The sequence below is a fragment of the Protopterus annectens genome, chromosome 8.part0, assembly GCF_019279795.1.
Source record: "Protopterus annectens isolate FY-2018-M chromosome 8.part0, PAN1.0, whole genome shotgun sequence".
Classification (NCBI taxonomy): Eukaryota; Metazoa; Chordata; order Ceratodontiformes; family Protopteridae; genus Protopterus; species Protopterus annectens.
Window position 1 is genome coordinate 220,461,276 of NC_056741.1, and position 12,081 is coordinate 220,473,356.

The following is a 12,081-nucleotide window of genomic DNA, read 5'->3' on the forward strand; positions in this document are numbered from 1 at the left end:
TCTCTACTCTGCTGGAATGAAGCCTGTACTTAGGCTATGGTTGAATAGGGTGCTCAATGGTGAGGCTAGTTCTTGATGGAGATGTTGCAGAATAAAGCATGGGATACTATTAGGCCCTATGGAATTTCATATTCTGTAATTTGCGAAAAAAATTTGTGACAATCCAAATCTGCATGTGTGCAAAATAATCTGTATGCAGTTATACTATACTGGTTACCTTTGGCATGAAACAGCTTCCAGGTCTTGCTGTTTACCACCGTCTGCATGAATAAAGGTTTCCATATGTCTACCCACAAATTAACAATATTTTTTTTGTAAAACTTTTATTAATTTTCTTTTACAATCTATTGAGTAAACATAAAATATCATTTGTATTTTCCTGACATACTTGTCTTCGAATAAAATACCTCTACTTGAACCTACTGTACAATACAAAACATCTAATTAGTGAATACTAGACAAACTGCTGTAAAGGGGAATAACTGCAGGTCAGACTCAAACCCTGTTACTGGTGCCTATAAGGTAAAGACCTTAACCATTATGCGAAACTCACCCACTTACAGTTGAAATTCCCACATTTGGAGAAATCATAGGAGTCAACCCAATGGATGCGCAATGGAAGAGCCTCAACCTGGAGAAGCCATCTTCTTGAGTGTTGTATTCCCCCTGCCAGATAAATATGTGTCAGATTAGCAGCACTAGTCAGACAGAAATTGAACCCTGAATCTTCTAATTTTATATAACCTGATTTTTTTTTTTAGTTGGTCTCTATTGCAAAGGCAAAACATGTTGTAGTCTTTAAACATTTCAGCCATATAACATTTAACCCTGGTTTACCTGCTTGTAGTCTTTAAACATTTCAGCCATATAACCTTTAACCCTAGTTCACCTGCTTAAAGTTTAGCTTTAGATAATGATCAGCAAACAACAAAACTTTCTTCCTATCATAACCCTCTTTTTTAATCATTGTTGATCTGTTTGCTACGAAACTTAACTTTAGCTAGATTCTGGAATAGTGGTTGCATTCCTAACATTAGACTAACCTTTATTCTGTTTTTCATTCAGTGCAGTCTTCAGTGAAGCCTTTTTTGTACTGTGCATATAGATACCTCTCATATGGTTGTGGAGACATGCATGTCTTCCCCATGATTCAATAAAATCCGTGTAGGCTCCGTGCACAGCCTACACGTAATGTACCAGTGTACAGAGCCACTGTTCCCCCTTGGCAGCATGCCATGCATATTAATCATGGTGCGCTGCCAAGGGAGATCACAGTAGCATGGATATTGACTCCATGTAGGCAGCAGTGTAGTGTCCCATGGTTGTGGATTGTCCAGGGAATTTCTGGACCAATGTTATGTACAGGATAATGTACATACCTGTAATTTTCCCTGGTAGTCCGGAAATATGTGTGAAATGTAATTTCTTTTTTTGTTTTTTTAATGCTTGTTTGCACAGCGTGGCATAGCTTCATAGGTTCATAAGTAGGTTCTAGGCTATTAGCCCTAAGGCCTGTATAAGCCTAGCCAAAAAAGGTACCCTGACTTTTGCCACCCAAGAAAATTATTTTCCTGTGACCTTGTTGAGCAGAGCCACAGAAGTGATCCCTGGGGTGAATTTCCTATTTCCCATCCAGTCATCAAGATTTTTCTTGAAGAGTGCTAATGAGGAGCTCTGTTTGACATAGATAGGTAGTCTGTTCCAGAGTACGGGAAGTCTCTGGCACAGGAATCTATCCCTCCAGCATGTTCTGTTTATTGTGGTGACAAGGTTTAGGTCCCTAGAGCGTGTAGCTCGGAGGGATTGGAATTTCTTTAAGTGGAGCATGTCCAACAGCTCTGAGTTTGACATAGCTTTGTATGTTAGGCAGAGATTGCCTCTGAGTAGGCGATATTCAACGGAGTAAAGCTGGAGTTTTTTGAGATGGTCTGTGTAGGGCATGAGGCCAGTAATCCTCTTTGTGAAGTATTTCTGTGGCCTTTCCAGGGGCATTGTACTCTATAATGGGTCTAATGAGTGATGAGTAGAGGGGAACAATGACCTCTTTTTTTCTGGATGAGAAACCTTTTGTGGTGAGGTGAGCCATGTAGAAGCATTTCCTGACCACTGTGGGGATGTGATTATCAAAGGAGAGATTACTGTCCACCTGTGTCCCAAGGTCTCTTATCACACTTTCGGTGTTAAGTAGACTACCCCTTATGTGGTAGTTCATGGATACAAAGATTTTACCAAAGGGGATGACAATACATTTTTTGGCATTCAGCTTCAGGCCATGGCTTTGACACCAGGCATTTGTCTCAGAGAGACCCTTTTGTAGTATGTCCACATCGTTAGGAGTTTTGATTATGGCTCCTAGTTTGCAGTCATCTGCAAACTTTGTTAGCCAAAGACCTTCTGGGTTAGCCTGTACTTCAGAGAAGTAGATACCAAACAGGAGAGGACCCAGGACTGAACCCTGTGGTACTCTACTTGTTATTGGTCTGAAGTTGGATTTGGAGTCTGCTACTTTCACAGTGTGGGCTCTGTCTGTGAGCCAGTTGGCAACCCATCTTGTGACATATGGATTTATACCAAGTTTAGTGAGCTTGTCTATAATTCCACAGTGGGGGATGGTATCAAAAGCCTTGGTAAGATCTAGATAAACTGAGTGAACCACCTTACCCTCATCTATGGCTTTGGTGACTGCTTCAAAGAAGTCAATCAGGTTTAGGAGACATGATCTGCCTTTTAGAAACCTGAACCGGGTAGGGTCCAGAGTATGGAGATTACCAATGTCTTTGTTTATGAGTTCCATGATGATACATTCCATGGCCTTGCAGACCAGGCTCGTCAGACTAATGGGGCGGTAGTTCCCTGGGTCCATTGTGGCTCCCCCTTTGTGAAGTGGGATAACTGTCGCAGTGCGCCATTCAGTGGGCACAAAGCCTGAGGTGAGGCTATGATTGAACGTGGTACTTAGGTAGGGTGCCAGTTCATTCTGTAGTACATGCAGAATGCAGCCTGGGATATTGTCAGGTCCCATGGATGCTGTGTTCTTGGCTTTGGAGAGTGTGTTTTTTACCTCTCCAGCTGTGATTACAGGAACTTTGCATTCTTCCGGTATAGAGATGGGCCCTCTAGGGGGTGAGAGGGGGTTAAAGTTAGCACTGAACCTATCTGCCAGGATGTTGGCAATATCAGTTGGTTCTGTATATTTAGTGCTATTGTGCTGTAACTCAGAGCAGATCTGAGTGTTGCCTTTGAGATTCTTGACATAGCTATAGAATGCTTCGTGGTTGCCTTTAGAGTCAGTGGCAATTTTTATTTTTGTAACTAGCTTTGCAGAATTTTATGAGGGATCTCAGCTTCTTACTGAGGTTGACCAGGGAGTTCCTCCAGTCATGGGATTTTACTCTTTTTTGCAACAATTACTTTCTTCTGTTGTAGAGGTTGTTTATGGCAGAGGACCATCAGATTGGCTTCCTTTTTTTTGAGGATAGCATCTTGGTTCTATTATGGATAGCATGATCCATGCACTCGTGTAGGTGCTTATAAAGTGCATTTGTGAAGGATTCAGCAATCATACCTCTATTGTCCGTCTGCATGGGTGTCATGAAGTTTGCCACTTTTGTCTTAAGTGTGAAGTTGGCTTTGGAGAAGTTTTTTACAGTGGTTTCCCTAATTGGGGGTGAGACCGTGATGTGAATTTCTAGGGTGATTAGCTTGTGGTCGCATCTGACCAACGAGGAATTGACCTCTGGTGTGGAACACCTGTTGCCCATGTTGGTAATGACCAGGTCTAGGATATTGCTGCCCCTGGTGAGGGTGTGAATAAGTTGATCCAAGGTGTTGGAATTTATGAATTCCACAAAACGTTGAGCAAAAGAGTTGGTACATGAGTAGTTTTCCCAGTTAATGGTGGGGTAGTTGAAATCGCCCATTATCAGGGTGTTGGGTTGTACCCTAATACTTTCCAGTGTATCAAGAAATGAGGAGCAGAAATTCTGGGGCATGGTGGGAGGTCTGTAGCAATCTACAATTTGGATTGCGGTCTTGCCCAGAGTTAGTTGAACTTGGATAATCTTGGATGCATTATGCTGTGGAACTAGCCTGGAGGTGTGGATATCCTTAATGAATATGGACACTCCTCCTCTTAGTGCTTCATTCCGGGTTAGGTGGCCGAAAAGTGTGGTATGAATTATAGCCTGGTAATGCAGGGGTGCTCTCTGGAGCTTTGAACCAGGTCTCTGTCACTGCACAGATGTCGATGTTCTCCATTTTAAGGAGTGCCTCGAATGAGTGCATTTTGAGGTTTAGACTTCTAGCATTGAGTAGCATCACCCTCAGATTTTGCTTGCTTGTACCTGTTACAGTGGTGAATTTGTCATTTGAACCTTGCCTAACACTATAGCGGTGGCAAGAGCCTTTGCCATTATCCAGAATCCCAAGGGTGACATCTGGCAAAGCATCATGGTCTGTCGATCATGTCATCCCAGGCAGACAAATACTGGATCCTCTTAGAATAACACCAGAAGCTTAGCCAATTGTTGAAGTCAGTCATTTTGTCCTTGTACTGTGGTATCATTCTGGGTGATGGCAAGATGCTACTCAGGGCTAGGGTCATACCTGCCTGGGCTACAAGATCGGAGAGCTCCTCCATGTCTCTTTTCATGTAGTCCAGAGAGGTACGTCTCAGGTCATTCACATCAACATGGACAATGACAGTGTCATATTTGTACTTGTTGTGGAGTGACCTGAGTGTGTGCATTATGTGGCGGATCCTGGCACCTGACAGGCAGCTGACAGTAACTTTCTCCTTCTTTAGCCTGGTGAGTGAAACATCAGTGTGCCTGACTACAGAGTCACCTATGACTAGAGTGCAGCAATGCCAGTTTGTGCTTACACATACACAGCTGACACCTGCCAGACATCTGAAAATAGAAACTGGATGTAATTAATTTATTTTGTTTTCTATTAATGCTTGTTTGTGTTGCACAACAGCTGACACCTGCCAGACATCTGAAAATAGAAACTGGATGTAATTAATTTATTTTGTTTTCTATTAATGCTTGTTTGTGTTGCACAGCACAGCTCAGTGCACAGCAATGATGAGCTGCACTTAGACATGCACAGGTGACATCTGCCAGACATCTATAAATAGAAACCAGAAGTAATGAATTATGTGTTTTTGTCTACCATGTTTTTATTCTATAGTATGAATGTCCATTTGCATGGCATGGCGAGGTGCTTAAGAACACTAACAGGTTGCTTAGTAGTATATGTGAATGTAGCTTTTGTACTATCCACGTAGCTGAATAGGTAGAGTAACAGCCCAGAGTGTTATACTTTCTGGGTTCGAGTCCCTATCAGTCATACCTTTTTTACATTTATTGCTAAGGAAATGTGTGAGCTGACCTCAAGGGTAGTTTAATTTAAAAACAAGTTTGTTACATTGAAAAAGCTGCACAGTGCTAAGCACTGCTTAAACATGGTTAATGGCCACTCATTTACATATTGCTAAGTTGCCCTAAAATACGGTTATGCAAGTTTGCCTGATGTTAAGCGGGTTTGCTCAATGCTAAGCAACATGATGCTTTTTTGAATGTTGCAGTAAGATGTGTAAGGGTGGGAAAACAGCATATATTAAGGGCAATAGGCAGGAATTCAGCAGCATTCATTGGAGTCTTATTAACCTGTCGATATGCCTGGCAGTGTTGGTGAAGGAGCGAGCTTTTGGGCACTGAGATGGGGTGTGCAGGAGTCTACAGTGTTTGTTGGACTCCTGCTCTGAAACTATGAACCCCAGCTTTTGCAGGGCAATTACCAGGGCTCAGAATGCAGATCTGAAGCCTAGGATCAGTTGGCCAGGGATCTTACCAGTGCTACTGCCATCCCCCGCACTGGTGAGCAGTGTCGTCACCACAATGATGACCTGAAGTGAAGGAGGAGGGGAAACTTGGACAGCTGAGTCCAAGAGGTTAGGGCTGGGCATGCCCCACAGCTATGTAAGTATATTTGTCACTACTTTACTAAAATACAAGCTGAATCTGTACAAAACTGGTATGCATAATGGTGTGCTTCTTTTCCTACAGCTGCAGCTGAACAAGCTCACAACTTCCAGTCCCATGCCGGGCACCTGGCCAGGATGCACCATTAGTGTAGTAAGTATAGATATTTCCTAATAACTGCAGTGCAATAATAAATAAACAATAACAATAACAATAAGCAATAAGGTATAAAGCAGGATTGTGGTTTGATAACTAATATATTGCAAAAGTGCAGTAGGGCTATATCCACTGCATGTCTGTTCTAATGTTAGTGCAGTCAACTGTAAAACTGAAATAAATAAACAATGCAAATGTAATTGCCTGATAAATGTATTGCACAACCCAGAGTATGGTTCAGGGCTGTCTGCAGCCCAATTTCACTCACGTAATGCTCTCTATTCCTCCCACTCCAGGAACAAGGTATATGGGTAAGGTAGCCCATGTTATGGGCAGATATCGTTTGTGTAATGCACAGATTCTAGGGGGCAATAACAATAAAGTGCAAAGCAGGATTGTTGTTTCATAAGAATATGGTGAAATAAGTGCAGTAGGGCTGTATTCATTGTATGTCTGTTCTAATGTCACTGTAGTCAAATGTTACATAATGCGCACATGTCCCCTGCAGTCAAAGCATTTGGGTTCTACTCCCATGCCTGCCAACTAAGACATGATAGCTGTCTAGTCTACTTAATGTGCACAATCATACCTCTCAATTCTCACAATTTTTTGTAATGTAATGACAACTGCCCAGTCTGCCTGGTCTGTAATAAGCAGATAAGTGATTACCTGAAAAGCAATGTATTTGTAAATCTGTTTACAGAACACCTTGGTAGTTATGTACATACACATTATGTGCAACAGTCCCATGTAGTTGTGTATCTGCATTTCTTAGTGCTTGGCCCATACTGTCCCATGCTAACAGCTTGAGAGGAATGTACATACTACATCATCTATAGAAGAATTTGAGTCACTGTACTCACAACTGACACTGCACACCTGTAGAGGTATGTAGTAGCACTCTGTGTAGTAATATCATCTGTGACTTCACTAATGGTATGATTTTCTCTTTCCCCACCCCTTATCTTCTTTAATTTATTAATGTTATTTATTAGTATGATTTAATATTAATATATTTTGTTAAACTAACTGTTTTATTGGTGTCATGAGTTACTTCATTCTGGTTTGCTGTTAACATACTTACTGTAATGTTATTTAATGTTGTGTTCCAAATAATATACCTTAATATCTATTTGGATTAATCAATATTATGTCCCATTATGTTAATATTAACATTGGTTTGGTTATTACTAACCTTAACTTATCTTTATATATATATAACTTACTACAGCATGACAAGGTAGGCCAGTTCCAGGTGATCCACCTACTTTGGCTCATCCAGTCACGGCACCTGGGCCCAGCACTTATGGAACCCAGGCTGGTGGTGCCCTCTCTGCTTCCCCTGCACTACCTGTGGCATCAGGTAGTTCTGCCTCTCAGGAAGGGGCTCTGGGAGCAGTGATGGAGGGGGTGTTGTCACCCACAATGAACTGCCAGGTTTGTTGTGCAAGATTGTGTTTTGTGGTTTTGGACGCAGCCTGCATTGGATGGAGAGCATGCTGGCCACCTTGGCGGGGCAGGCTCACCCAGGAGTCCAGCGTCCATCACTGCCACCTGGGGCAGTGAAGGGAGCAGTGCCGATATTCCCATGAGTGGGGATTTGAGTCACACTACTACCTTGTGGAGGTACTTGAGACTGGGATTCCATAATACCCTCCACATCTAAGGTGTTCACCTCCCTCTTGTGCCACACACCACCCCTGTCTGCTGTTTTGTCTCTCTGCAAAAGCTTCCTGACCTTCCCAACTTACCCCCCACATGTACCTATATCCACTCCCCAACATTCCACACACTCCTTAAAAAATGGACACCTGTCCCAAAAAATATATCATCCCATACTTAGCTCTCCACTTCATACATGTGTCCATCAGACACACATAATTTGGTCCAACTGGCTTGACAATGCAGTTATGTTGTCCACACCCTTCTCTCTGGGTGTGACAGTCTAAATTCATCTACAAATTCTGTCAAAGTGCAAAATTGTAATGGATAGCTATGGTTCATCCCTACACCCTTCCTGCACCCCATTTCCCACTGTCCTAGCTCCCCTTTTTTCTTTTCTTCAAAGATTTTTTTGTGGATGGAGCAGCATTGCTCAGCTCAACTAAATGGAGATATATTGCCCATGAAAACTTTTCAAAAGCAAATTTCACGTTACTTAAGATCGAATGGAAAGTTTCAAAGCCCCCATGCTGAATGATAACACTGTCCAAGCTGCAAATTCCATTACTAATGCATTCTACGGGCAGCTACAAGAATGCATGGATCCCATCCCAAGCAAAATCAAGACTCACTCCTCCAAGAAAAGGAAACCAGTCTGGTGGACTCCTGCCATAAACAAGCTATACAATAGAAGGAGGAAACTAGTACAGAAAAGAGTAAAATCCCAAGAAGGGAAGACATCCTTGTCAGTATCAGCAAGAAACTATGATCCCTCACAAAATCATCCAAGGTGAGCTTTAAAAGAAAAATTGCCAAGGACTCCAAAGATAACCACAAGGCATTCTTTAGCTATGTCAAGAATCTAAGTGGCAACACTCAGATCTGCTCTGAGTTAGTGCAGAATGGCACAAAATACACTGAACCAAACGATATTGCCAACATCCTGGCAGACAGGTTCAGAGAAAACTTCACCCCCTCTCACCCCCAAAAGGGCCCATAACCATACCAGAATAATGTAGAGTCCCTGAAATCACAGACACTCAGGTTAAAACAGCCCTCTCCAAAGCCAAAAACTCAGTATCAATGGGACCGGACGGTGTCCCAGGCTGCGTCCTACACGAGCTCAAAGACGAACTAACCCCTCACCTAAACACACTGTTCAAACTCAGCCTCTACACAGGCTACATACCCATAGAGTGGCGCACAGCAATGGTTATTCCACTCCACAAAGGTAGAGCCACAACAGACCCCAGGAACTATCACCCCATAAGCCTGACTAGTTTGATCTGCAAGACTATGGAACGCATCATCACGGAACTCATTAACAGAGACATTGGGAAGCTCCAAACACTGGACCCTACCCAGTTTGGCTTTGTTAAGGGCAGATCATGCCTCCTAATCCTGGTGGACCTCTTTGAGACAGTTACCAAGGCTATAGATGAGGGAAAGGTGGTACATACAGCCTACCTAGACCTCACTAAGGCCTTCGACACCATTCCCCATTCTGGTATTATAGACAAGCTCACCAGCCTGAACATAAACCCCTACATCACAAGATGGGTTGCCAACTGACTCATGGACAGAACCCACATGGTGAGAGTTACGGGAGCTAGGTCCGTCTCTAAACTGGTTACAAATGGTGTTCCCCAGGGCTCAATCCTAGGACCCCTCCTGTTTGGCATATACTTCTCAGAGGTACAGGCAAGCACAGGAGGACTATGGCTGACCAAGTTCGCAGATGACTGCAAACTAGGGGCTATAATTGACTGTCTGGCTGACACAGACATCCTCCAAAAGGGTCTCACTGAGATGGATACCTGGTGTCAAAATCATGGCCTCAAGCTAAATGCCAAAAAGTGCATAGTCATCCCCTTTGGAAAAAACAAAGTACCCACAAACTACCACATAAGTGGTAGTCCCCTAAATACAGAAAATGTAATAAGCGATCTGGGGATCCAAGTAGATGGTAATCTCACCTTTGATAATCACATTGCCAAAGTGGTTAGAAAATCCTTCAACATGGCCCACCTAATCACAAAAGGGTTCGCATCCAGATCAAAAGAGGTCATTGTGCCCCTCTACTCATCACTCATCAGACCCATCTTAGAGTACAAAGCCCCATTTGGGATGTACCTTACAAGACACCTGCAACAGATGGAAAGACAACAGAAGTACCTCACCAAGAGGATCAATGGCCTCAAACAGATGCCCTGTGCAGCTCAACTGAAGAAACTCTAGTTGTACTCGTTTGCATACCGCCTACTCAGAAGTGATCTCTGCCTGACATACAAGGCCATGTCCAACCCGGAATTGATGGACATGCTCCACCTAAAGAAAACTTTATCCCCTCGAGCCACACGCTCTAGGGATCTAAACCTCACCACAACAATAAATAGGATGTGCTGGAGGGATAGATTCATGTCCCAGAGACTTCCCATGCTTTGGAACAAGATCCCAATCTACATTAGGCAGAGGTCCTCACTAACACTCTTCAAAAGAAACCTTGACGAGTGGATGGGAAACAGAAAGTTTACCTCGGGGATCACTTCAGTGGGTCTGCTGGACAGAGGCACAGGGAACTAATCTACGGGGACAGTGATAGCCAACACATTCTCGTAGGCTTATAAATACCTTCAGGCAGATAGCCTAGTACCCACCTATGAACCTACGAACCTATTGATATATGTGTTTTAAATGATAAAAAACACCTGTCTCCTATTTTGAACCCAAGACCATCACACCTGCAAACGACTGCATTAACCTACCACACTACACAGCTGTTAATTAAAACAGGTGGTTTAAGCAAAACACGGTAATTGCAAGTTACTGCAATTAAGCGTGTTTAAGCAGAGCTGTGCATTGACCTGCATCATGCAAACTTGCTGAAAAAGTAATGGAAAAACTGGGAATGTAACTTGGAGTCTGATACAGGATTACACCACTAGAAAGCCAGACAGACTAATAGATGTAACTGTGGTCTCTAATAGTAGGTAAATGGGCACTTTAATCAGCAACATGTATAAGTACACCTGTAAAAAATTAATAGCAAAATACATGTTCAGCTGGAACTTTGGTGGAGACCTACATCCCTATAAAGCCAGGCACATAATAATGGATGTAATGGAGGTATGTCACAGACTGTATGTGTGAACTTATACCTTCACAAAAACACATGCTGTAACAGTGACTCAGTAGCTCAGTCTGTTAAATGCTTTGCAAACACTAAGTTTTGCTGTACATTGTCCTGGGTCCTAATCCAGTGATGTGTAGCATTTAAATTGCATTATTATCAAGCCATCAACAAATGACTGAGTCATGCACTACCAGCACTCCCAGCACTACCAGGCTATACCTCGTATCATGCTTTTCGGCCCCAAAACCAGGGCCGAACCACAAAGGGAGGGGGAGTGTCCATATTCATCAAGGACACCCACACCTCCAGGTTAGTAGCAACACATGAAGCATCAGAGATCATACAGGTGCAACTAACCATAGGCAAAACTGCTATACAACTGGTAGCATGTTACAGACCACCCTCCCAATCTCAAGAACCCCACTCAGCCTTCCTGAAGACATTGGAGGATATGAATGTATCACAAAATACCATCATACTGGGAGACTTCAACTACCCCAACATAGATTGGGTACATTATTCTAGCCCTAATACCCTAGCCCAAAGGTTCCTGGAATTCATAAATTCAAATGCGCTGGAACAACTAGTCACCTCTCCCACTAGGGGAGATAATATACTAGATCTGATCATCACAAACATGGGGACAAAATGCTCCACACCGGAAGTATACCCCTCACTAGTGAGATCTGACCACAAACTAATCACCCTGGATATACATATCCCACCTCCACCCCCAGCACAAAAGACCACAGTGAAAAACTTCTCAAAAGCAGACTTCACTCTTCTTAAGACTGAGATGGTATCCTTTAAGCCCACTGTGCCAGTGGATACCACATCCCACAATGCCAAATCCTTCACAAATGCTTTCTATGGACATCTCCAAGAATGCATGGATCATGCAATCCCAAACAAATCCAAGTCCCTCTCCACCAAAGGTAAGCGTCCTGTCTGGTGGACCTCAGCCATAAACAAATTGTATAACAAAAGAAGGAAGCTACTGCACGTCAGAGCAAAATCCCATGAAGGGAAGACATCTCTGATCAACATTAGCAGAAAACTACATTCTCTCATAAAAACATCCAAGACCAACTTTGAGAGAAAAATCGCTAAGGACACTAAAGATAACCGCAAAGCCTTCTTCAG

General features: G+C 43.0%; 1 pseudogene; it reads right to left on the minus strand.

Moving 5' to 3' along the window:
* Positions 1-555: 555 nt before the first annotated feature.
* On the minus strand, positions 556-681 carry LOC122809829 (annotated as a pseudogene).
* Positions 682-12,081: the final 11,400 nt, after the last annotated feature.